The sequence below is a fragment of the Alligator mississippiensis genome, chromosome 1 (genome assembly GCF_030867095.1).
Source record: "Alligator mississippiensis isolate rAllMis1 chromosome 1, rAllMis1, whole genome shotgun sequence".
Taxonomy (NCBI): Eukaryota; Metazoa; Chordata; order Crocodylia; family Alligatoridae; genus Alligator; species Alligator mississippiensis.
The window spans coordinates 75674284-75700947 of record NC_081824.1 but is presented as its reverse complement, the minus strand read 5'-3'; the positions used below and the strand labels follow the sequence as shown (position 1 = coordinate 75700947).

At 46.9% G+C, this 26664-nt stretch overlaps 1 protein-coding gene across 6 annotated transcripts in view; it reads right to left on the bottom strand.

Moving 5' to 3' along the window:
* Window positions 1–6983: 6983 nt before the first annotated feature.
* LOC106738238 (uncharacterized) overlaps window positions 6984–26664 on the bottom strand; it is a 58941-nt gene continuing 39260 nt past the window's right edge. For 4 of the 6 annotated variants that reach the window (XR_009463729.1, XR_009463734.1, XR_009463742.1 and 1 more), the window contains 2 exons: window positions 18056–18160; window positions 6984–8645 (listed from right to left, as the gene is read on the bottom strand). The gene's annotated coding sequence lies outside the window, so the exon portion shown is untranslated. Of the gene's footprint in view, window positions 8646–17967; window positions 18161–26664 lie in introns of all 6 variants that reach the window. The other 2 variants (XR_009463740.1, XR_009463741.1) reach the window with 2 other exon arrangements.

The window sequence follows — 26664 nt, the reverse complement described above, 5'->3', positions numbered from 1 at the left end:
ATACCTTGAGGTACCAGCACAGCTCCTGAATGCTGATTCATAGATTCATAGATGTTAGGGTCGGAAGGGACCTCAATAGATCATCGAGTCCGACCCCCTGCATAGGCAGGAAAGAGCGCTGGGTTTAGATGACCCCAGCTACATGCCTATCTAACCTCCTCTTGAAGACCCCCAGGGTAGGGGAGAGCACCACCTCCCTTGGGACCCATTCGAGACCTTGGCCACTCTAACTGTGAAGAAGTTCTTCCTAATGTCCAGTCTAAATCTGCTCTCTGCTAACTTATGGCCATTATTTCTTGTAGCCCCCAGGGGCGCCTTGGTGAGTAAAGCCTCACCAATTCCCTTCTGTGCCCCCATGATGAACTTATAGGCAGCCACAAGGTCGCCTCCCAACCTTCTCTTGCGGAGGCTGAAGAGGTCCAGGTGCCCTAGTCTCTCCTCTTAGGGCTTGGCCTGCAAGCCCTTAACCATACGAGTGGCCCTTCTCTGGACCCTCTCCAGGTTATCCACATCCCTCTTGAAGTGCGGCACCCAAAACTGCACACAGTATTCCAACTGCGGTCTGCCCAGTGCCTGATAGAGGAGAAGTATCACCTCCTTGGTTCTCTTCGTCATGCATCTGCTGATGCACGATAAAGTGCCATTAGCTTTTCTGATGGCTTCGTCATACTGCTGACTCATGTTCATCTTGGAGTCCGCTAGGACTCCAAGATCCCTTTCTGCTTCCGTGCCTCCAAGCAGGTCATTTCCTAGGCAGTAGGTATGCTGGACATTTTTCCTCCCTAGGTGCAGCACTTTGCATTTCTCCTTATTGAATTGCATTCTGTTGTTTTCTGCCCATATGTCCAACCTGTCCAGGTCTGCTTGTAGTTGTTTCCTGCCCTCTGGTGTGTCCACTTCTCCCCACAGTTTTGTGTCATCCGCAAACTTGGACAAAGTATACTTCACTCCCTCGTCCAAGTCTCTGATGAAGACATTGAAGAGTATCGGTCCAAGGACCGAGGCCTGCGGGACCCCACTGTCCACACCCTTCCAGGGGTATACCAACCCATCCACTACAACTCTCTGGGTACCACCCTCTAGCCAATTCATTTCATCTACACATGGCCTTATTTACTGGCCAAACTGGATAATCAGAAGAGTGCCTGACTATTACTGTGCCCCACCAATAACTAAAAAGGAACTGAAACATTGGTCTTCATATTCTTACATACAATTAATGTTGCTAAGGAAATCATTTTCCTGCCTTATTCATCCCAACTTGTTTTTGTGTCTCAGCATGTCTGTAGGAAATAATGAAGTGGAGGACAACCCTCCAAAACATAGCATGCAATACTTTAAAATGAAAATGATCATTAATAGGACAGGAAGGTTCAGGAACCTGGGAATGAGATACAGACCTGTGTATCCTTAGGTGCCTGGTTAGAACCCAGCTCACACCAACAGTGGATGAACGATGCTATGATTTGATAGGCATGTTGCAAGCACTGCCTCTTTCAATAAGTATCTGCAGAAACAAATCCTCACACGGGAAATGACAAATTTGATGACGAAAGAGCCAAGAGGAACTTGGCACTTAAAAAAACCCAAATGTTCTGTATTTTCTTCTTTTTTAAGAAATGTTTCATGTTTAACCAATTTGTCCTTGGGCCTGGGCTGCATGCAAACTTACACCAGTATTACTAACAGTGGGCATGTATCTACACGAGATGTTTACTGTGCAGTTGACTAATTAGTCTTGACATGTACATGTGTGCCCCTATTAGGCTGGAATAAACTAATAAACTCTGCAGCAGGATAGAACTTGTAAATACAAGCACTCTCCTGCTGCAGAGTAAAAAAGAAACTCCACAGCAGCACAAATCTAGATGCTGAAGGGGCTGGCTGGGGCACAAGGCTGCTTCAGTGCAAGGGCTGCCTGCCAGCTAGCCCTGCTCTGAAGTTCCCTCATGCCTTAGTCAGCCCCTCTGTAGCATGCTGAGCCATGGAGACAAGCCCAAGCCTGGCAGGCTGAGCCCGCAGGCCCCTGCTTGCTGGGACTGCTCTGACCCAGCTCCACCTGCTGCACATGAATAAACTGCAGAGCTTATTGTTTCGGAGTTAATTGGTCCCTGGCACATGCTGCTGGCCACACCATTTGAACAATAAACTCTGGAGCAATAAGCTTTGGAGTTTATTCATGTGCAGTAATAACACGTGTATACGTGCCCACTATGTCTTAAATACATTTAGTAAAAACAGTGTAAAATCCATTGTAACCATATCTATTTTGGTTGAAGGATAAGTTATAAGGATTTACTTTAAATTAGCTCTAAACATACTTAAACTAAGCCCGGATAAAACTACTCAACTCAAAATAAGGGCGCAGACAGAAGAGTAGCTCCCCGTTGCAACTCAGCGCTATGAGTTGCAACAATTCCCCCAAACCCAGAAGAAGTTCGCTGTTGGTTCCGGGAGCTGGGGAATTCCAGCTGCTGAGAGATCCTGCAGCCTGGTTCCCGCAGCAATGCCACTCCCCTCTCCCAGCCCAGATGTTGTTTTCAGAATGGGAGGGGGGAAAGGGAGCAGAGGGAGCTCATTCTTGGGTTCCCCAACTGGTGGGGCATGGGTGTGTTAGTGCTTTAAGAGGACTGACATGACACTTCCATGGATGTTAAGCAGAAAGATCTTATTAATTAGATAATGAGCTTACTAGGAAAATGACAGGTAGGCTATTGCAATAACAAATAAAACAAGCTATAATCAAGTCCAGTCTAGCTGTAATAGTGTTTTCTCACCAGTCACTGGCAAGGAAGTGATTTTGATCTTGCAGCTTTCACGGGGCGTGGATCCATTGCTGAGGATGGTCAGCTGGGTGCAGGTTATGGGGTTCTTCTCTCTTGGGGTGAGTGTGCTGTACTGGAAGCTGCACTCTTCTATTATACCCATTCTTCAAAGTATATTTTCTTGATGGACTAGCGATCAGAGCCCAGACAAAGCTGGCCAAGTGGAGGGTCATTGTTCGTTGATTGCATTATAGATGTTACCCTTTCAGATCCATCCCTGGTTGTTATTGGTGCAAATGACATGCACAAACCCTTGATCCTCCAGAGGTTTATTTACTTAACTATAACAGGACTTGATTACTTGAGTTTAAACTGGAGGCTTAGTAATAGGACTTGATTAATCAAATCAAGCACCTCAGACCATGAGTTGCGGGGTACTGCATAGGTCACTGTTACAGCAGGGCAGATCCCAAAATATTTGTTAACCTGTCTAGGCTCCTAGGTTGGTGAGGAATGTAGTAACAAGGGAGAGGCAGTCACTTTGCAAAGGGAACCTATTCATAAGTGATCTCAGGTTGTTAGACCTGGGGGGTGTTCAATACTGGAATCTGGAGATGGGATTAACTATATAGTTGTATTTCGGGTGGTCCCAATCACGAGCTTGCATTCCTGTGTAAAAGGCACTGTTGTTATAACTTAGTCATTTACATCTTGCATGAAGGTCTGGACAAGCTCTGAGTCCAACAGGTGGATTGGAGCCCTCCCCACCCCTGGGAGGCTCCAATCCACCCACCCCACCTGCCAGCACCAGCTGAAAAAACCCCAAACCGAACTCCCTCTGCTCCCCCTTCTTCTCCCCTCCCCCCAACCCTTCTAAAAGCAGCAACAGGCTGGAAGCTTTGCAGATACAAGTTACAGAACATGCTCTGTTTTGGAGCATGTTCATCCAAATCCTCATGCAATGGGTGTTCAGATTTTCACAGGATTGGGCTCTTGTAAAGCACTCTGCAGTCATACACTTCTGTCTGATGGCTGTAGAGTGCTTTCTAGGGCCAGATCAGACAAAAATTTTCACTTCTGTCTGTGCCCTAAGTGACTACAAAGAGTTTTTAAGTATCAGCTTTAAAATCGATATGAACTAAGCCACTGAAGCTTCCTCACGTAGACAACTGTTGTCATCTGGATTGAAATGTTGAGTTTAATCAACGCCCTTTTCTAGAGATAGTTTTAAGAGACAATTGAGCACGTATTTATGCCCTAAACAAAGATAAAAGCAAGGCTACTCAGAACTCAAACCATCTGAACAAAGAACTAGGCTGAGTATTGTTTGAGGCTTGGCTGTACATGAGGAAACAGACTACATACAAAAAAAGACTTAGTCTGCCCTCCTAGATTACTTCTACTTTACCTACACAGTGGTAGTTCCTTTTGGCTAAGTACAGTCAAAAGCCCAAGGTGGAATTGATCCAATCTTTACAGATTTCTCTAAAATGCATAGATTGGAACCGTAGTGACCGGAACTCATGTTCGCTCTTCAGTTGAGGAAGCAAGCAGATGTCTGCACTGGCCAAGGCCAGAAGGCTGGGGGTGCTCCCACATACCTCCCAGCCTGCCAGCCATTGTCAAGGTGAGCTGAGACCAGGCAAGAAGAAGGCATCCCTGATAAACTGACTGGCACATGCCTTCAATCCCATGCTGTCAGCTGCAGGGAGGTGGAGAGCACACAATTTCTCCTCAGCCCCATGGTGGTGGAGGGGGCCAGAGAAGGGAACAGAGCTCCTGCTCCAGTCCTGGGCTCCTCCTAAGCTGTGGTCTGCCTAGCTGGGGGGAGCCCTATGCTGTGTTCAGGTTGCCCAACCCTGCCCACCAAAAGTCGCTGCCTCTGATCTGCCAGGGGTGGGAAATGAAGCCTCCTGCTCTAGCCCCAGCTCCCCCCAGCTGGATAGACCCCAGCTTGGGGGGCCAAGACTTGGTGGGGGGCTCTGTTCCCCAACCCTCATGGGGGGCACGAAGCATCCTGGAATGCCGGCTGTGACATAATTTGAGTCAGGAGGGGATCTGGAACCAAAGTTCGATAGGTCTAACCGAAACTGATTAACTCTGATACCACATCCATGCAGGTCTAACTTCAACCGGGTTCTGCCATTCTGTGTGCTCTGAACTTCTGTTCTGTTACAGGTTTAGACCTGTTTCTGATCACTTATCCTGGTGTATGTGTAATTTCTCTACGTAGCCCTGGTGGCCACTAAGGGCTGCTTCTGGCACCAGATTATGCCAGCTCTGCTGAATAGCAGAAGCTGCATCAGCAGAAGCCTCCTAGTGGCTACAGAGGAGTTTGACCTGCTACATTAGCTATGGCAGGGATGTTAGACATCCAGCCCATGGGCCAGATTAACCCACAGAGCTGCTCTGTCCTAGCTACTGGCAGGTTAGGAAAGTCGGGCCTTGTGGCTCGGGTGGAGGCATGGCCTGCTTGAGTTCATAGCCCTCAGTGACAGAGAGGCAAGTAAGGACTTCTCAGACACAGTCTCACTCACAGTACAACCACTAGGCCTATTACCACTGCCACAGCAAGCAGTCATTTGTCCCACAGCCACTTGCCCTAACACAGTTGCTACCATTGCCCCATGTCCTGTTCCAGACTTACTGCCGTCCCATGTCCCAGGCTGGATCTGCTATTGTCAGCCCCACCACACCCCCACCTGTGCCTTGAGCTGGACCCAGCCCACAAGGAGCACCACAATTCAGATCCAGCCTGGGGCATGGCATAAGTTCGAAAACCCTGATGACAGAAAGATCAGAACTTTATCGTGCAGACAAGGTCACAGACTGAGAAGAAAGCCTGACACAGTCTGAACCAGCACCAGTTGCACCAAGGAAAATCCACAAGAATGAGACTTTGGGGTCACAGTGCTGATTGAATGAGCTGATTCTGTGAACAGGGAAACTGTCTGTGATGATCTGGTTCCTCTGATGCTCAAGGAAGCAGGATTTTGTACATTCTTGTAAACTAAACAGGCTTCCAAAGATACCTGACACATCACCAGTTTCATCACCTACCTGAAATAACCTATGAGCCTCTGAGTTCTGGATAGGGGCTTAGGACCAAAAAAGAAAAAAGTAACACACCTTTTGGAGCCAAATTTGGTTTGTATATAAGCACAATCCACTGATCCTGTTCAAGTATGCTAAGAAATTGTAGTAAAAACAGGAAGAGTGTAGTAAGTGTCTTGGGTGTATATTACTTAAACATAAAAAGGTTAAAGCTTTTCAGTATTTTTTTTCTGTCTCCTTAATCTATTCTCTCTGAACACTCACTTGCTCAGTTGATGAAAATGTGAGGCATCATTTTTACTTCTCACATTTATAATATAATTTTGATAATTAAGGAGACATAAAATTAATGTTCAATAATAAAAATCAGCTCTGGAAGTCTGATTGTCCAGGAGCATTAACTCTGTTAGTAAATTATAAGATTTTTTTTCTGGCCTTTTTAAGAGTTTGAGTGTTTAGTCCATAATGTTAAGCAAATGTCATCTTACAATTTGCCAATCTGGGATGTTTGAGCAGATGGATGTGAACTTCTCTTAGACTATTAGGAGTTGAAGGTCATGTCATACTGCATGCTCTATTTAATTTCCCTTGAACTTCCAGTAACATCTCCATTTGATCTATAATCTCTGGTATTTGACCTAAAATTTCAAACAGGCAGATTTTAATGTAAATTAAGCTCTGGCACTATGCTTTAATGTTTGAATTAAACAAAAAAAAAATAGTAGTATTCACTTACAAAGCAAATTCCACTCACTTTGGATGCCAAAACAAAATGTCAGTATGAGGTTCCATTCACAATAAATCTTTATAACATGAGTATACCTCTTCTCCTCCACCTTGCATTCCTTGACCTGTAGTGAAATAGTCTATGGTGCCAGCATTTACATTTTCATCATTAGACTTCAGAGCCAACAAACCCTCAAAATGAAGAGAAACAGTGGCCTTGTCAGTGCTATTGTTTTAGATTGGTGGGTGGTCAGCTGAGCTGTTACTATGCCAAATATTTGCAGTGTACTCAAGGATGATGGTCTTGATTAAGGACTTAGCTATACTTGAAATATAATTAACCCTCATCCGTTCTCATGAAACCGTAACCGTTGTTGTTCTCATGGGGTAACTTGTTACCCCACCCACATGAACAAAATGGAACCAGCGACAACAGTATAAATGTACCAAAAACTATTTATTAAATATACAGATTATTTGAAAGAGTATTTATGATGATTTGAACCCAAAATATTATTTAACTAGAACTATGAACAAAATTTTACCTTTTTTTAGAATTTTAAAACGTGAATGAACAATTTGCTAAGTCTGCAGGTCACACTGTTTTCAAACTAACAATTACTTCCAAAAACATTTCCTAACTGTTTTAACTAAATATTACATTCCTCACAACGCAGCAGTGATGTACTGTGGTGTACACAAGCAAATTGCTTACAATCTTTGCATTGTTTCCAGGTTTTGAGGTCATCTGTCCTTAGACAAAAAGCACAATGTCCACTCGTGCTTGCAGAAAGTTGTACTGGGGTGTGTTGTGGCAATTTGTAATTTAGGGCAGTCATACCAGACTTGACAGATTTAGACAGATTACGTGTATCCATCATTCTCCATTTTATTTGTCCGTTGATCAACTGTTCTCCAAGCTCCTGCAAAAAAAAGTGCCGTCTTCTTAAATATGATCTTTGCTTCCAGTTTGCGTTGTGGCCTAGCTAAATGATGAGGCTGACAATGGCAGCCACATCCAGCATATTGAAAAATATTGATTATCTGTCTGCAGGTGGTCATATGGACTAAGTGGTCAATGTTATCTACCTCACCCTTGTTTTTATTGTAGTCATGGACGATGTCCAGCTTTCTTTGCTTTCCACCCACTGACAGGTCATGGCGCATGCTTGACAGCAACAGCACAACTTTGGACTTCTTTGGAACATAGGAAACTAGGGTGCGTTCCCCAGCAAAAGCAGAGTGGAGGATGGTCATCCATTAGTTACCATGGATACATGAAGTGGACATGAATGAGGTGTGAATGAATGCTGACCTTTCAGATGCGTCCACTTAAAGTGGCCAAACAGGTCTAGGCCTGTCATTTTTACAGAAATTGCACGGGGATAATTACCCCAATGCGTTAACATGGGCTTGGGGTAAGTTGTTACCCCATATGGAAAAACACATTCACACCTGGGGTAACATGTTACCCTGGGCAATTTTTCATCCACAGAGAGCAAACCATTCATGTAAGCTGGCTGTTCTTTGGGGATATTGTGCACTGCAGTGCCAGTGACAATGTCCAAAAAAGAAAATGTTTTAGAATTAATTAACTTTAAGATACTGCACAAAATATAGGTCTGGGATAGGAAATTACCCCATGGGAACGTATGAGGGTTAAGGTATAATCTAAGTTTCAAATGCAATATTTATTCAGGGAAAAAGTCCCATTCTAGACAGTTAAAAGCCCCTATGTTAATTGGGATCAACTGACACTTTAGAGAAAGCAAGGATTGTTGTATTATTTAATACATGTCCTGTTAAAATGTAATTACCTAGCATAGACTAGGCCTATGTTACAGATGGTTTAGATGGCCTCGAATGCATTGGTACAAACAAGGATTCATGTCTTTTCTGAGGCAGAAATACCATAAAAATGCTAAACTTGGAAACATCACTGACTACTTTTGGATAAGTAAGACTGGACCTTTATGGTTTTTGCCTGTTGAACATGTTGCTTTCTAATCAGACTTTGCTCTGTAATGCTGTTGTGGGAGCCCAAGTTTGGATCAGCATTTCCTTTCTTGAGTGGCAGAAGTTCAGGCTTTGACTCAGGATCTGAAAATGGGTGGAGAGGAGGAAAAAAAGTTAAAATTTTACCAAAACATTGAAATGGGGGGTCTCTGCTCGCTTTTTGTCTTAAGTGCACCTGTCTGGTTCCTACTGAAGATTTTGGGGAGGGTGGAATTTAATACCGAACTTCCCTCCAGGTTTTTTAATGAGTTTTTAGCCAGCCGTACAGCTAATAGTGTAATTGGAATTTTAAGCACCTACATTGAACGCCTTCAAGAGAAATTTGGATGCTTATCTTGCTGGGATCCTATGACCCCAGCTGACTTCGTGCCCCTCGGGCAGCGGGCTGGACTTGATGATCTTCCGAGGTCCCTTCCAGCCCTAATGTCCGTGAAATCCGTGAAACCACAACTTTAAGACATTCTGTTTGTGGACATACAAACATTTTTCATATAGTGGTGCTGTATGCACACACTAAATATCAGACTTCCAAGACAAGCAACCATTCACTGCAGTTAGTGTCTTTGCTTAGTGCCAATGAATTTTAAGAGTTTTTTTTTAACACTGTAAACTCGATGCTATGATACTTAGCTATAATGCACTTGTCTCCTGGCAGAGCAGAAGCACTATGCAGAAGAACTAAAGTGAAAGTGGTACCAAACTATGGTTTAACAGTGCCCTCAAGCCATGGACTATAGCAGGACCTGAGGAGCTAGATAAAATGGTCTCATCTACACTGCAAAACCAAGCAATTCTTTGCGTACGTAGGGAGACCTCCCTCCTTTAAATTGTCCAACAGAGCCTGAAGCTGGTCAGTACAGAGATAGTTTTGAGTCTCCTGTGATATGCTACAGGTCTGGTTGCATGGATGTTAGGGCTGTGCAACGCTTCGGTCCCTGATTTGATTTGGCAGAGATTCTGCCCAATTCTGCGGCCAAATCTGAATTGAATCAGGAGACCCTTTAATCTCTCTGAATCGATTCGGAAAGATTCAGTGATTCAGATGTAGACACAGCTTTAAATGCTTCTTCTACATACCTCAAGGTACCAGGTGGCTCATCAATGTGTGATGGTGGGATGGGTGGGGCATCCCACAGGAGCACAGGGGGCTCCCAGCACGCTCAGCAGCAGGCCCAGAAGCACTTCTGGTCCACTTCCAGGTATGCCAGGGAGCACACAGGGGGGCCCCCCGCACTCCCCCAGCTTGGTGACTGGTGCTTCCTGGGTCTGGGGGGCACCCAGAATCCCTCCACGGCCGATCACCGAGCCAAGGAGGGTGCAGGGGGGCCCCCAGTGTGCTCCGCAGAGGACTCAGAACTGGACTGGAAGTACTTCTGATCCACTTTGGGGTTCACCACCAAGCACGCAGAGGGGCCCCGGCACACTCCTGTGGGATGCTCCATCCATCCCAACATCGCAGCATTCACAAGCTGCACCTGGCACTTCGAGGTATACAGAAAAAAACATTTAAAGCTATGTCTATGGTCGAATCACTGATTCCCCGAATCGGCAACAAATCTTCAGATTCGGATTCAGCCAAATCAAATCAGGGACAGCAATCCAAATCAACAAATTGAATCACTATCCCCAATTCGGGCCAAATCCAAATCCAAATTGAATACAGCCTGTTTCACACAGGCTGGGTGTATCTTCATCATTCACTCTAAGTGAAAATTCTTCTGCTTTAGTAATTGGGGAAACAAAAAAGCAATGTTTTACATAGTGTCTTGAATTTACCTGAGTGTTTGTTTCTTCAGTTACTTAATATTAGCATCTAAATGGCACAAGTAAGCTTTAAAGATAACACCTCAGTTGAGGGAATGAGGTGGGATGGGTGGTACTGTTGAAAGGTTATTGCTGTTACCTGGCCAGTTGCCTGCACAGCTAATTAACTAGAAAACAGTGTATGATTTTACATTGCATCTACATCTAAAAAGTAGGAAAATCTAATTAGTTTTCAAAGGGGAGAGCCAACCTCTATGGAAAGCAGTAAAAATCTAATAGGCTGCATTACTGTGGGATCTGCCATTACTTTTTGATTTTTTTCAGTTGTTATAGCTTTTGCTTCCCTGTCACCATAATCTACACATTTCCTCCAGAGCCCTAACAAATTTGTCTGGGGCTAAAAAGGGAGGGGCTGATCATTTTAAGGCCTTTATCAGTCAAACAGCAAGAAACAAAAAGAAAAAAAAACACAATCCAGAACAACTTTTATGAAAGACCAAATCAATCTTATTCCTCACACATGCTAAAGTACCCTCATATCACGGAGATTTTTACTAAAAAATACTTGAGAAGAGCAATGGGACAACATTTCAAAGTTAAAAGTTCTATTTAAAAATATCTCTACAGTTATAAATTATAGTCTCTCCAGGGAAAGAACTTGCTCTACAACTTCTACAGCACCAAACAGAGCTGTGACACAAAACGGAGACATCATTATTAAAACCCAAGGCCTACCCAGGCCAGAACCTCAGCCCAAAAGCCCCAGACTTGGGAGAGGAATTCTGAATCCAAATTCCATTTTAAATGGTTTGACTAACCTCTGTCCCTGTAGATCCTGTAGGTTCCTGTCTTTACAATTGCCCAGAGTAAAGCCCGTGAGGCAAGCCTAGATCTAAATAAGCATGGAAGGCCATGCATAACTCAAGATAAGGGAACTGATGTCAGTAGAAGTATATGTTTGTTTGGACTGTAGTGGCAGAATCTCACTGCATAAGGAGGACTTGCTCTGGACTTTGCTGAAGGCCACTCCTAGTCTTAAGTAGACATCTGGTCCTCTGGGCTGAGGAGTCAAAGGCAGCCGATTATGGTAGTAAGAACATTGCTCTCTTGAAAGCTGTTAGCTACAGAAAGAGGCATGTCATAACCATACTAGCACTATGGGCTAAAATTGCTAAAAATTAAACTTGTGTCTTAGTACTCTACTGTCTTAGGGTCCTTATCTTCATCTAGTATAAACTGACATAATAGTATAGAGTTCAAGGGACTATTCCAGCTTAACTCATCTAGGCTACGTACAGACAGTCAAAAAGCCCAAGGCTGAATCAATTCAATCTTTGCAGGTTAATCTAAGCTGCATAGACTGTACCAATAAGACTCTGTAATGGGGGATTTGAGGGGAGGTGCAAAGCATTCTAGGAATGCTGGGGGACTATGAGTAATCTTAAATCTGGTGGGCATCTGGGACAGAAGTTCAATAAACTGATTTAACCTAAATCAGTTAAGTCTGATATTACATCCATCCACGTTTATTTTAAACTAGTTTTGGCCATTTTGAAAGCAGTTTATGTGCACTGAACTTCTGTTGTGTTACAGATTTGAATGGTTTTCAATCACTTATACTGGTTTATGTGTAATGTCTGTCCCTAGCCTGAATGATCTGGCCTTGTGTACTTAAATACCCATCTTCAGCGTTTCAAGATCTAGTTGATGAAAATTTTGCAGCTAAGCCTATTTCAGTTTTAAGCCCATATCATTCCCAAACACTGAGGGGTAAAATGAAAGTCATAGAAAAGCAAAGAATTTCCCAGAAAGGGCAGTAACTGCATCACTCGCTCCTGACACAACTATGCAGTTGTTGCTTAAGCCAGTCCTCGTCATGCCATAGCTGCTTGATAGTATCAGGAACTACACACACATTTGTCAAACAGGATGACATCTAAAGATAGCATTGAACCTAAGGGGAAGGAATTTAAAAGAAAACAAATCACCATGGTTACAATGTATGATAAGAAGCACAGTTCTGTAGTATTCCGTATGCATAGAAATTTTGACTTTGGGGACCTTTGCTGACCTGGACTTCTTGTTCTGAAACACAAATAATCTGTACAAACAGGGGGGAAACATGAACAGCTGAGTTCCAAGAAATGTGTGCAGAGGTTTTAATATTTCATCTGCATAAAATAAATGCATTCAGTCAGAAAACTCTTCTAACAAAATTGCCTAGTGTCTCAGGTATGTTCTGAGGATGGTAAAAGTTAAAGGCCAGATTCTGACACACGTACCCATCTGCACAGGGCTGAAAGGAGGATCATAGATCATCCCCACCTATTTGGGCTGACTATGCAGACATGTGCAGGAGTGATGGGTGTGTGAGCAGGTGAGGAGGGGAAAGAGTGAGATTTTTTACTCTGCCACTCTGCATTAGCCATCTGTATCAGGGTATGGGGGTGGGAGAGTTCAGCAAGTTATTAGTCACTTGGGACTAGGTAGGTGAAGGGAGAGAATTACATGCAACTCTGAGATGCCCTGTGATTTCCTCATGCTGTCCCTAGTGATGATGGAGCTATGGACTGCACCATACATGGGACTGTTGACAACAACACTATCTAGCCCAGGGGTGGGCAAAATACGTTTCGCAGTCCAGATCCAACCCGCAAGGCCATTCTATCCAGCCTGCAGGGCTCCTAAAAAAATTTAGAAAATTAATATTAATCTGCCTTTGGTTCCTGTAAAAAATGACAGGAACAAAGGGCAGTAGGACCCAGGGGAAGCCCAGCAGGCTTCCACAACAGCAGGGCCCACCCAGCCCCACCACCCTAGCCAGAAGCCCCAGCAGGGGATTCTGGCCTGGGACCATGCAACTGCCCTGTACTGCAGCTGCAGGTAAGGGGGAAGTGGGGGTGAAGGGCAAGGGAGGAGCCCCGGGAAAAAGTGTGGGGGGGAAGCAGCCCCTCCCCCACCCCATGGCCGGCACCCTGCACTGCAGCTGGTCGCAGCCCACGTGGGGCCACCTGTGCCTGCTGCAGACAGCCCTGTGCAGGCTGCGAGTGGCTGCAGCAGGGAGCGCAGGCCATGGGGCAGGTGAGGGGCTGCTTTTTCCCCGCTCCACTCAGCTTTTCCCTGGCTCCTTCCCAGGGCAGAGGAAAGTGGCCCCTTCCCCCTCGCCCACCCGTGGCCTGTGCCCCGTGCTGCAGCTGCTTGCAGCCCACGCAGGGCTGTCCGGAGCAGGTACTGGCAGCTGCAGGCAGGCTGCAAGCAGCTGCAGTATGGGGCGCTGGGCAAAGGAAAGGGAGGGGCTGCTTCCCCCGCCCCCATGCTCATCACCACCTTGTAACCCAGCCCCACTGCAGCCTGGGCCCTGCATCAGCTCCGGCCTCGCCTATAAGGGCTGCACGTGGTGACAGCAACTGCAGCACCCCCGCTTGCCACGCCAGGCAATGTTTGCCATGGCCGCCTCTGTGCTGCCCAGCGCACGAGTTCCGGGTGGGCAGCAGCAGCCAACACTGCCTGGTGCAGCAAACGGGGGGGGGCCACAGCTGCTGCCGCCTTGTGCAGCCCCAGTGAGCGAGCCTGGAGCCAGCGCGGAGCCCAGGCTGGCAGCGGAATGGGATACAAGCTGGTGCTGAGCGTGGGGAAAAGCGGCCCCTTGCTCGCCCTGTGACCAGCACCCCGCGCTGGAGCCACTTGCAGCCCATGTGGGGCTGCCTGTGCCTGCTCTGGACAGCCCCACATGGGCTGCAAGCACCTGCAGCAGGGAGCGCTGGCCTTGGGGCGGGGCAAAGGGCCGCTTTTCCCCACGCTCAGCTTCTTCCCTGCCGGTGAGCAGGGGGTCAGGGCTATGCACTGCCCCCCACCTATACCGCGGGGCTGGGGGGCACTGGGAGTGAGCAGGTGTGGGAGCCAGCGGGAGCACGGGGCCCGCTCCAGTGTCCTGGGGCCAGTGCCAGTGGGGCCCAGAGCAGAGTGGCAGGAGCACAGGATCCCAGCTGGCAGGGGCTCTGTAGAGCCGGGACAGCTCCCCGCCCCGGTGCATCCCAGCCCGACTCCATAGACCCCTGCCAGCCTGTGCCCTGTTTTGGGCCCCACTGGTGCTGGTCCTGGGACATTGGTCCCAAGATGGTGACCAGGGGGCAAAGCACCTGTCAAGGGACGGGGCTACCCATGAGGACCTCAACAGCCTGCCAAAACTGGGTAAGTGGCCCTCCACCCGAAATAATTGCCCACCCCTGATCTAGCCCAAATACTATATTCTGTAAACACAGCAGGCATGTCCCCATGAGTACACACATGCTGCTTGCAGCACTGCAGACCCATCTGTGGCACCATGAACTGTACATGCCAGCATTCACCACACTGCTAATTTGCAGCATGGGGGGGTTGACACCTGGAGATTCTATTGTCAAAAAACCCCACACCAGAAAAAGGGGTGGCACACATGGTGGCAGCTACACTCTGGCTGCTGGCTAGGCTCTGCGCTCCTGGATCATCAAATTTTGGGGTTTTTTTTTAAGGAAAATGTTTTGTGTTCCAAGTCAAATTAGCCAAGTCAATTCCAAATCTGTAAGTCATTCAAAAACCATCTATGGCTCTACTACCAGCAAACATCCTCCACCCAGATGCTTCCAAATCCTTTGACAGACATCCTATATGCAGACTCAAGCCAAGAAGCTTGGGGTTCTGATGCCTCCAAGTTTTGCTTGCCCTCAGCTGTACGGCTGCAGGAGCAAGCTAGGGAGGAGTCTTGTGTGTAAAATCAAGATCCTCCCACTGGAAGTGAATGTAGGAGACTAACTATACATTATTTCTGCCCGGGTACTACCCCTTGCCTGAAAAGCAGTTATTCCTTGCCAGTAGGAAAACTGTCTTAGTGGTCATGCTGTTCCCCCTGTGCCTGGATCACCAATGCTGGAGTCCTAGGAGGCCCTGAGGACTCCAGGTAAGGCTGCTGGGGTCAGCTCTGGTGCTGGCCCGAGCCTACCCTGCTCCACTTGGGGCAACTTACTATGCACCACAGCACGTGTGCAGGGGTGTTCCCTGGGAACAAACAGCAGCAACACACATTTCTGCTGCTGCTATATGTCCCCAGGGAATGCACATTCCCACTCGCGAGGACAGTAATCCCAGTGAGGTCAGTAATTTACAGCTGGAGAAACAGAAGCACCTGCCAGTCCCAAGGTTCAATGGAATACAAAGTGGCACATGGCCTGCTTTGCCTCCTTTTCACCTTCCGCATCCTGCTCTGAGAATAACTTAGAAGGACCCAGGAATCTAGGCTGCTCTCATATGTGAAATGGAGATCATCTGAAAAAGATTAGAAAAGGGTTATGATGGGAATCAATGGGTGCAGTGTATTTCCAGAATGTCCCCGAGTAGCATGATTAAGGTGCACAGCTGATGCCTTCAAGTCTGAGAAAATCAAACTATATTTGCTCCTGAATTTTTCCCTTGGCATTTTTGGTACCATGGGCTTCTCTCCCAAGGTGAGGTTTGTAATTACATTCCTGTCTGTGCAGTGCATGTTACTCTGGGGACAACAGCAGTGTAACTTGAAGGAGATATTGCGTTAGAAGTAGAGGTGCATGGATACATTGGTCTGATATCGAATCAGTACCAATATGAAGAAAATTTTCTATATCAGATATTGGCCCTATGGGGCCAGTAGTTTGGCTGATACATACCAGTGCTGCGCGCAGCCCCAGTGCAGCACGGTGCAGAGCTGGCAGCATGGAGAGCTGCCTCCAGCTGGTAAGTTGGAAGGGAAGGGGGAAAGAAGGGGGGTGAGGGGGCAGATCAAGGCCTGCCACAGTGAGGGAGGGGACAGGAGCAGGTGTGGCCCAGCCAGGATGGGGGGGGGCCCACGGGATAGAGGTGCAGCTCATTGGGTGGGAGCAGCTCCCGCTGCTGCTTGAACCCCAGGAAAGTGGGGGGGGGGGTGCCTCCAGATCTGCATGGCACAGGGTGGGTGGCAGCTGCAGGGTGGAGCCAGCACTGCGTGGGGCTGTTCTTGCCAGGGCTGGGCTCAGAGCAGGCCCCGGTGGCCCTGGGAGGAAGCTGTAGCCACCCCAAATTTCACCACAGCTGTGCTCCCAGCCTCATGTCACTGCCCAGTGCAGCTGTGGCTTTTCCTGGCACTTGGGTGGAGGAGGGGTGTTCAGCTGGGGCTGCACCAGGTGGCAAGCGGTGGCATGGGGCTGGAAGAGGAGCTGCAGTGAAATTTGGGGTGGCTGCAGCCTCCTCCCAGTGCCACTGGAGCCTGCTCCGAGCCCAGCCCCTGGCAAGAAAAGCCCCATGCAGCACCAGCTCTGGCTCTACCCTGTAGCTGCCGCCCACTCCATGCCCCGCAAATCTGGGGGCATACACCCCCCTGCCCTCCTGGGATGCAAGCAGTGGTGGGAGCTGCCCCCACCCCATGAGCTGTGCCTCTGTTCCACGCTGTCCTCCACCCCCCCACCCTGCTCTGACTGGGCAGCTCCTGCCCCTGCCTCAGCCCCACTCCCTCCCTCACCACGGGGTGCATTGATCTGCCCCCCCAAACCCCTTCCCTCCCCCCTCTCCTTCCACTACACTGGACTTACCACCTGGATGCAGCTGTATCAGATATCAGCTCAGTATCAGCCAATATGCCTCCTTAAATATTGGCTATTGGTATTGGCCCTCAAAATCTCTATCAGTGCACTCCTAGTTAGAAGTATATTTAAGAGACCTTATTAGAAAAATAAGAGTGAACTTTATTGAAAATAAATCACTAACTCAACAGAGTTTTTAATTGAAACTGCATGAGTAGGAAAGAGAATTCCACTTCTGAGTGTTTCCATGGAAACAATATAACCGACCAATGTTAATATATTATCAGGGTTACCTCATCAGAACAAACTCTCATTGGCTAATCACATTTTGATTATACAACACTATTCCTAGCCTCACACAGAAGCAGTTGTCTCATGCAAATTTACCTTCTCTGGGGTGTTGCAAACACCACAGTGATCTCTGTATAGTCACATATAAACAAGTTATGATGATGCCTATAGCACTTCTTTTGTCTGAGAATATCAAAGTGCTTTACAAGTATTAGTATAACTTTTTTGTGGGACTTCTGCATACCTAATGATTTAATAAAAATATAAGTAAACTGGTGGGCAACTGAAAAAATATACAAGTTGGTAGAAATGTGATTCAAGAATTAGCTACCGTTCTTCCCTCCCCTTCCTCCACCCCCCTATAAATTTTCCCATTTTTTCCCCACTTTATCTTTCCATCCTTCGCTGACATGTTGTCTCTGCTGCTTCACCATGAATGGCTAACTGTTGAGTGAAGGAACTGTGACATCAAGAGGCAAAGACATATATATATTTGCTTCAAACTGAATGGCTGGACCAAAAAAAAACATCCCTCCAAGCTTAAATATATCTTTTAGTAGTAAAATATTTCTAGGACTTTTTTTACACACAACATAATTTTACAAATAGGACTTAATTGCTTAGATCTTTATGAGATAAAGAGGGCCTGGAAGTTTGTTTTGGTTTGTTTTAGCTTCCTTGTTTTCCTTTAGAAATATCAGGCATTTCAATTCCTGTCTTTCCTGATTTTTTTGCTGCAAAACTTCCTGAGGATATTAGGAGTTGTAGTTGGGAAGTTCGCACACCTTAACTGGAATGGTGGTGTTGAGCCTTTAAGATTTCCATCTCCAAAATGTTTTTTTGTTATTTGGCTTAAATGTTCACATAACTCACAGTCTTAAACCTTGATTTAAAATCGTTTTCCCTCTACTTTTACTCTTCATTTTCCTGCTGTCAGTAGTTCTCCGGCCATCACAGAATTTGTTCAGCTCCAACATCCTACGGTAAAATACAAACAGAAATTTAAAATATGAAACAAAATAGGAGAGCATTTTTTAGACCGACTGCATAGGGCAGAAGTGCAATTTTTTGTTACTTGCTGGTCACAGGTAAGACTTAGGAGCAGACACTATAAATGGTCGAATTATATATAATGGAACTGAATGTCTGACTAAGCCTCAGAGTTGCTTTTTATGGTTTATATGTGGTCGCGTCAACATAAAGCACTTATATTTATTCCCCAAAACCAATTATACTAGTATACCGGGGGGGGGGGGGGGGGTGTTACCATGATATTACAATACATCTCAGCAAATCCTAATGATAAAAGGCAAGCCTCAGAAAAAATTGTCAAAACTATTTACAGTTGGTAGAAAGTTCAAAGAGGCTACACAGGAATTTAGATTAATTGGAAATCTAAGCAAATTAGAAAGAATATAAGTATCAGACTTGAAAAACCTTCCAGTTTATGTTGCAAATGTAATGAACGCTCTTGATCTGTGCTGCTTTTAAAGAGGTGAAAATTCCATGATAAATTGATGTAGCTCCTGGAATGAATAAAATCAATAATGAAATAACATTGAGTTAATTCCTAGTTGACATTGATTGAGAATGAGTGCATAGAATTTGAGGTCTCCTCCCATATATAAGTACATATTGGTAAATCCAAGACAGATTTCCAATTAAATGTTGCTATTTCAGAGTAGACTAAAATGAAATAACACATGATAAAGAGAGTATGCTGAGAGAAAAGTTATTTAAACGGACGCCTACTATGCAGTCTATGATTCTTAAATAGGAATATTTGGAGGAGTTAAAACTGCCCTCAGAATGTGTGCTGGATTTCATCATCTCTGATATATTTTCCCATAGGTATTGCTGATCAGATGTAGCCTTTGGAGATGGTTTGGGATGTGAAACCTTAGTTTAAAAGACCTCATAACTTGTCACAGAGGTCTGCTACTATTTTCCATATAAGACAAGAGAATGGAGAGAAAAGTAAATGTAGAAAACTAACACCTGCTTTCTCATAGGCCAGTTTCCTACATCTGTTCTGTGTATATCTATGCAGCTTCCAGAGTGCTTCTGAGTGCACTATTGAGGAGGCAGCCCAGCCCAACTGCTCCCACTGGACATGTGCCAAACCTGGAAATGAGCTAGTGAAGACACCTTGAGGTTGCCCCCTGCTGCTGCACTCAAACACAGCAGAAAGAAAAGGTTTGCGACTGGTAGTGGTTGGGGCACTTCAGGACCCCTTCACTGCCTTCTTTTTAGGAAGGGTATGTGTGGAACAGGTCTAAGGGGCCATATTTACAGAAGTGCACTCCTAGGCACTACAGAAGCAGTAAAAATGTATCCTCAGAGTTATATCTGCTTACATTTAACTTCTGACAACATGCAGAGGCAACTCAGCTAGGTATTGCCCATATCACAGCTATGAGCTTTATCTCAGTCTAGTTTGGGCACCCTGATAAGAAACACTAATTGGAGAAACTTTTTGTTTTTGTTGCACAGGCAATAAAGAACCCAAGGGTGGCTTTCAGATTCTAGCTTGGCTTTACAGAACTCAGAGTTCAGGGGAAAAAAACATGTTCTTATAATTTTGTAAACAGAACAGATTTGATTTGGAGTCATTCAAGGTCCACAAGTATGGAACCATGTGATGACACTTTCTATATAGTCATTTTCAGAACAGAATTACACTTTAAAATCAATGGAAAGGCTTCCACTGACTTCAATGGAATTGCGTCAAGATGAAAGTGACTTGCCCAGGCCAATGAAGGATGTCTTTGCAGGGCCAAAAATAGAATCCAGATTTCCTCACTTCTAGTTTTGTGCTTTAAATATAAAATCATTTCTTCCCTCCTGCCAACTGTGAGACTTAAAACTCAGCTGGATTACTTCTCTAATTAAAATGTAGATGTATACTTACATAGAGCACTTTCAAAGATGACCCATTCAGTGACACGGGTGCCTCCCTGTACTGATGTTGCGGTGGCATAGCTACTTATTGCTCTAAATCAGGGATGCTCAACCCCGAGCCCATGAGCCAGATCCAGCCTGCAATGCCATGTCATATGGCCCATGGGGCTCCCCCAGGTCCAAAAACATGGCTGTAGGGGAGTGGTGGCAGCATTAATTGCTGCTCCCATGCTGCCAATTTTCCAGACCTGTGTGGAGCCCCACAGGCCAGATAATATGGCCCTGCATGCTAAGTCAGGTCCATAGAGGTAGGCAGGGGCAGCTCAGGCCTAATTTCAGCATAAAAGCCAGATATAGCACTGGGGTTGATTCTTGTGTACAGGGTACAATCCAGCACTTGAATTGGCCTACTTGGCTAAGAGATGGAGCACCACAACTCTGGATACAAGGCTTTAAGCAGAATCACAATCTCTATGGATTCATCTACACATGCATATGCTTACTTCACAGTAAACCTCCCTAATCCCAAGTAAATATGCTACCTGCAAATGCAAGTAGCAAGTTTACACAAGATTAGTAATGGCGGTGCTCATGTAGATGCCTGAATGGGAGCAAAATCTTTTCCTGGTCAGCCATCCACCAGTGGGCAGGAGATAGTTCCCTGCTCCTGGGAGCTGCCTGCTGCCTGGGGGGGGCTCCGTCACAGAAGCCCAGGTGGGGACTGTGTCCCACTGCCCCAGCAGCAGGGAGCTCCAAGCCCCCTGCTTCAAGATTGCAATCAAGGAGCAGGGACTGGGAGATCCTTATCTTCCAATCCCTGCTCCACCATTGTGATGGGGGAGCAGGGGGCTGGGAGTCCCTTATCACCAGCTCCACAATGGAAGGGCTGATGCTGGGAGATCCTTATCTCCCAGCCTGAGCTCCGTGGTCATGAAGCTCGGGCTGGGAGACTCTCTTCTCTCCCAGTGCTGGTTGTGGAGCCAGTGCTAGGAGATAAGGATTTCCCAGTCCACGCCTCATGACTGCAGAGCTCAGGCTGGGAGATAATAATCTCCCAGCACTGACTCTGCCATCACGGAGCTGGCACTGAGAGCTCCCAGCTGGTGAAGGCAGGGGAGCCTGTTCCCCACCCAGCTCTGCGAGTTCAGAGCTGGTGGGGAACAGCCTGGGGGCTTGTTCCCCACTCAGCTCCACACTCATGGAGGTGGGCAAGAAACAAGCCCCCCAGCCTGTTCCCCCACCCCAGCTCTGTGCCCATGGAGCTGGGCAGGTAACAAGCTGCCCAGCCTCCACCTGGCATGCAGGGCAGGAACTGGGAACTGTCCTGGTCAGAGTCGGGTGCCAAACCCATGCCCCAATCAGATGATTGAGTCACAGGGCTTGGAAAGAGCTGCAGGGGTGGGGTAGGTCCCAGCCCCCTGTACCAATTTGCTGGCAGATCATGGCAGGGCACTGGGACCTGCCCCTCCCCTGCTGCGCTTTCCAAGTCCCATGCCCCTGATCAAGGAACCAGGGCCAGGAGCTCCCTGCTGCCAGAGCAGGGGGACATTGTCCCTGCTCCAGCAGCAGGCAGAGCCCCGGCAGCTGCTTCCTGCCAACATCTGGGCTAGCACCTGGGGGGAGCCCAGAGCTCCCCCCAGTGGAGGCAGAGGCCCATTTCAGGGTTGGAGGGAACTGGGTGTAAATTTGTTTCCGAATCCTCACCTGTGTAGACACCTGCCCCAAAACCTTTATTCCAATTTAGCTTACACCAGTGTAAATCTAGGCCAGAGTAAATGTATGTGTAGATGTGCCCAGTGGGTGCATCTACACATGCACATTTAATGTGCACTAGCCCAATTTAAGGAGCATTAAGGGTCCATGTCTACAAATACGCTCCCTAAATGCACCTTTAAAATGACAAATTTTAGGCTATTCATGCCTAAATATGATACCTGCATAAAGCAGGTATCAAATGTAGGCGCATCTAGCTCAGTCATAATAATGCACATTAATGCATCTACATGTTCGCTAATGTGATATATGTTCATTGACTTGGGACTAACTTTAGTCCCAAGTCAGTCCACATGCCATGTTAATGTGCCTTAGTGCATTAGGCTAATGTACACTAAGTTTAGGTGCGCGTAAAAGCACGTGTAAATACACCAAGTATGTAGGAATCTGTGCTACACACAGCAGTTGATATGACATGAAAATCACATACATCATCAAACAATGCAGTTTGGCTCCTACTTGTATAAACAGGTGTATGTATGTATGTATTTATTTATCTATGTATTCTGTTTTCTGCCTACTGATCTCTCAGTCTTGCTCCCATTGTAGTCACTGGGAGTACTAGCACTGGCTTCCAGACAAAAAGCAGCACCCTGTAGCCCACCATTTGGCACACTGAGGGAGAGAGGGGATCCTGGGTCCCTAGTCCTGTCAATGAACATTGGGGGGGGAGGGGTTGCTTGTGGTGGGGAGTTAAATCCAATGACTATAAAAAGTATAAGCAGTCAGAAAATGAGCCCCAAGAGTCACCCTGCCCAGCTCAGAGCTCTAAACACTAGGTTCCAAGGTAATGCTCTCTCAAGGTTTTTTTTTCCTGGATTGAGGGCTATAGATTGTACAGAAAGGACAGGTCGGGGAAGAAAGGGGGGGGGGGGGGTTGCACTTTATGTCAGTGAGCAATACACATCAACCCTCATCAAGACAGAATCCAAGGTTGAGGAAGTAGAAGGATTGTGGGTTAGGCTACATGGGGGGCAAGGAGAAAGGGATTTGGTGGTAGGGGTCTGCTACAGACCCCCACACCAAGGGGAAGAAATAGATGCGGGGCTCCTAAGGCAACTCTCAGAGACCATAAAACCTAAAGAGGCGGTAGACATGGGGGACCTAAACTACCCGGACATCTGCTGGGAGACGCAGACAGCAAGGTCCCATCGCTCACGCAGGTTTCTAACCTGTGTACAGGACCTCCACCTGACACAGGAGGTACACAGTCCCACTAGGGGGAATGCCATACTGGATCTGGTATTGGCAACAGGGGATGACATGATAGGGGACCTCCAGATCGGTAGCCATTTGGGAGACAGTGATCACCTAATAATAGAATTCAACATAAGACGTCGAGTGGGTAAGGTAACTAGTAGGGTGAAAGTGCTAGACTTTAGGAAAGCTGATTTCAATGCACTCAGGCGATTAGTCAAGGACGCACTGCAGAGTAGGAGTTTTGAAGGGATGGGAACCCAAGAAGGGTGGCTGTGCCTTAAGGAAACGATCCTTCGGGCACAAAGCAAGACGATCCCCGAGCGAGGCAAAAAAGGGAAAGGGGCCAGGAGGCTTCCATGGCTGACCAGAGAAATCCAGGGCAGCCTAAGGGCCAAAAGGGGAGCACATAAAAAATGGAAACAGGGTGAGATCACTAAAGATGAATATACCTCCTCTGCTCGTGCTTGTAGGGAGGCAGTTAGGCGGGCCAAAGCTACCATGGAGCTAAGGATGGCAACCCAAGTAAAAGACAACAAGAAATTGGTTTTTAGATATATTGGGAGTAAAAGGAAGGCCCAGGGAGGAATAGGACTCCTGCTAAATGGGCAGAAACAATTGGTGACAGACAGGGGGGACAAGGCTGAACTCCTCAACAAGTTCTTTGCCTCAGTGTTCCTAAGTGAGGGGCACAACAAGTCTCTCACTGGGGTTGTAGAGAGGCAGCAGCAAGGCGCCAGACTTCCATGCATAGACCCTGAGACAGTGCAGAGTCACTTGGAAGAACTGGATGCCTTTAAGTCGGCAGGCCCGGATGAGCTCCATCCGAGGGTGCTGAAGGCACTGGCCGACATCATTGCAGAGCCACCGGCAGGAATATTTGAACGCTCGTGGCGCACGGGCCAAGTCCCGGAGGACTGGAAAAGGGCTAACGTGGTCCCCATTTTCAAAAAGGGGAGGAAGGAGGACCCGGGCAACTATAGGCCAGTCAGTCTCACCTCCATCCTTGGTAAAGTCTTTGAAAAAATTATCAAGGCTCACATTTGTGAGAGCCCGGCAGGGCAAATTATGCTGAGGGGAAACCAGCACGGGTTTGTGGCGGGCAGATCGTGCCTGACCAATCTAGTCTCTTTCTATGACCAGGTTACGAAACGCCTGGACACAGGAGGAGGGGTGGATGTCGTATACTTAGACTTCAGGAAGGCCTTCGATACGGTATCCCACCCCATACTGGTGAACAAGTTAAGAGGCTGTGATGTGGATGACTACACAGTCCGGTGGGTGGCGAATTGGCTAGAGGGTCGCACCCAGAGAGTCGTGGTGGATGGGTCGGTCTCGACCTGGAAGGGTGTGGGCAGTGGGGTCCTGCAGGGCTCGGTCCTTGGACCGATACTCTTTAATGTCTTCATCAGTGACTTGGACGCGGGAGTCAAATGTACTCTGTCCAAGTTTGCAGATGACACAAAGCTATGGGGAGAAGTGGACACGCCGGAGGGCAGGGAACAGCTGCAGGCAGACCTGGATAGGTTGGACAAGTGGGCAGAAAACAACAGGATGCAGTTCAACAAGGAGAAATGCAAAGTGCTGCACCTAGGGAGGAAAAATGTCCAGCATACCTACAGCCTAGGGAATGACCTGCTGGGTGGCACAGAGGTGGAAAGGGATCTTGGAGTCCTAGTGGACTCCAAGATGAACATGAGCCGGCAGTGTGACGAAGCCATCAGAAAAGCCAATGGCACTTTATCGTGCATCAGCAGATGCATGACGAATAGGTCCAAAGAGGTGATACTTCCCCTCTATAGGGCGCTGGTCAGACCGCAGTTGGAGTACTGCGTGCAATTCTGGGCGCCGCACATCAAGAAGGATGCGGATAACCTGGAGAGGGTCCAGAGAAGGGCAACTCGTATGGTCAAGGGCCTGCAGACCAAGCCCTACGAGGAGAGACTAGAGAAACTGGATCTTTTCAGCCTCCGCAAGAGAAGGTTGAGAGGCGACCTTGTGGCTGCCTTTAAGTTCATCACGGGGGCACAGAAGGGAATTGGTGAGTATTTATTCACCAAGGCACCCCCGGGGATTACAAGAAACAATGACCACAAGCTAGCAGAGAGCAGATTTAGATTGGACATTAGGAAGAACTTCTTCACAGTTCGAGTGGCCAAGGTCTGGAACGGGCTCCCAAGGGAGGTGGTGCTCTCCCCTACCCTGGGGGTCTTCAAGAGGAGGTTAGATGAGTATCTAGCTGGGGTCATCTAGACCCAGCACTCTTTCCTGCTTATGCAGGGGGTCGGACTCGATCTATTGAGGTCCCTTCCTACCCTAACATCTATGAATCTATGAATCCATGACTCTTGCATTCTTGCCTGAACATTGGCCCAGCTTCTACAGGACAAAAGTGTCCACTCTGCCCAAGACACAACCGACTTTCTACAAAAACTTAAAAACATAGACCACCTTCCCAGCATCACCCTTCTAGCCACCATGGATGTTACCAACTTATCAACATCCCACACCAGGATGGCATCCAAGCTTGCCTTGCATATCTACAAGAGCAAGATTACAACTCAGAGTACAGACCGAAAGATATTACTGAACTTATTCACACACACAACAACTTTACTTCCATATACCACCACTTCCTTCAGACCATGGGCCCAGTTATGGGCACCAAAATGACCCAATAATATGCCAACCTTTTTATTAGCCACCTGGAAGAAGAATTCCTCAAGTAATGCACCATCAAACACTTGCTATACTTGAGATATATCAATGACATCTTCTTCATTTGGACTGAAAATCTGCAATCTCTGATTTCCATCAGAAATTCATCAATCATCATGCCTCCATCATACTATCTCTTGAATACTCCAGCACCAACATTTCCTTTTTAGACACTATGATCACTGTCCAGAATGGTAAAATACAGACCACCATATACAAGAAACCTGCAGACCAACATACACATCTGCACAGAACCAGCAATCACCCTAAACACACGAAGGAAGTGGTAATATACAGCCAAGCCCTCTGATATCACTGAATTTGCACTCAGGAGAACACCCATGATTGTCACCTCACAAATCTCAGAAGGGCTTTCACTCAACAATGACACTCCTCCAGAGAGATAGATCACACTTTTTAAAGAGTCACCCAGATACCACATGAATTGCTGCAGTACAGAAAAAACCCCCGTGAATTGTACACCACTAGTTATGACATATCATCCCTCCCTGGAACCTATATGGAAAATCCTGAAACAATTGCAACCCATACTAGAAGAAGACCCAGTTTTTAAAGAGATCTTCCCAGAACCGCCCATCCTAGCCTTTAAACAAGATCTGAACCTTGCCAACCGCATCACCAGAAGCAAACTTCCTACAGCCCAAAACACACTGAATGGATCCAGACCGTGCCATGACAAGAAACGTAAAACCCGCCAATGTATCACCACCACTCCCACAATAACTACACCCCACAACAGAACCATCACCATTCCTGGATCTTACACCTGCACTTCCAGAAATGTAATTAATTTCACCCAGTGCACCAAATGCCCTGATGGAAAATATGTAGGAGAAACCAAACAACAACTGTGCACCAGAATGAACGCACAC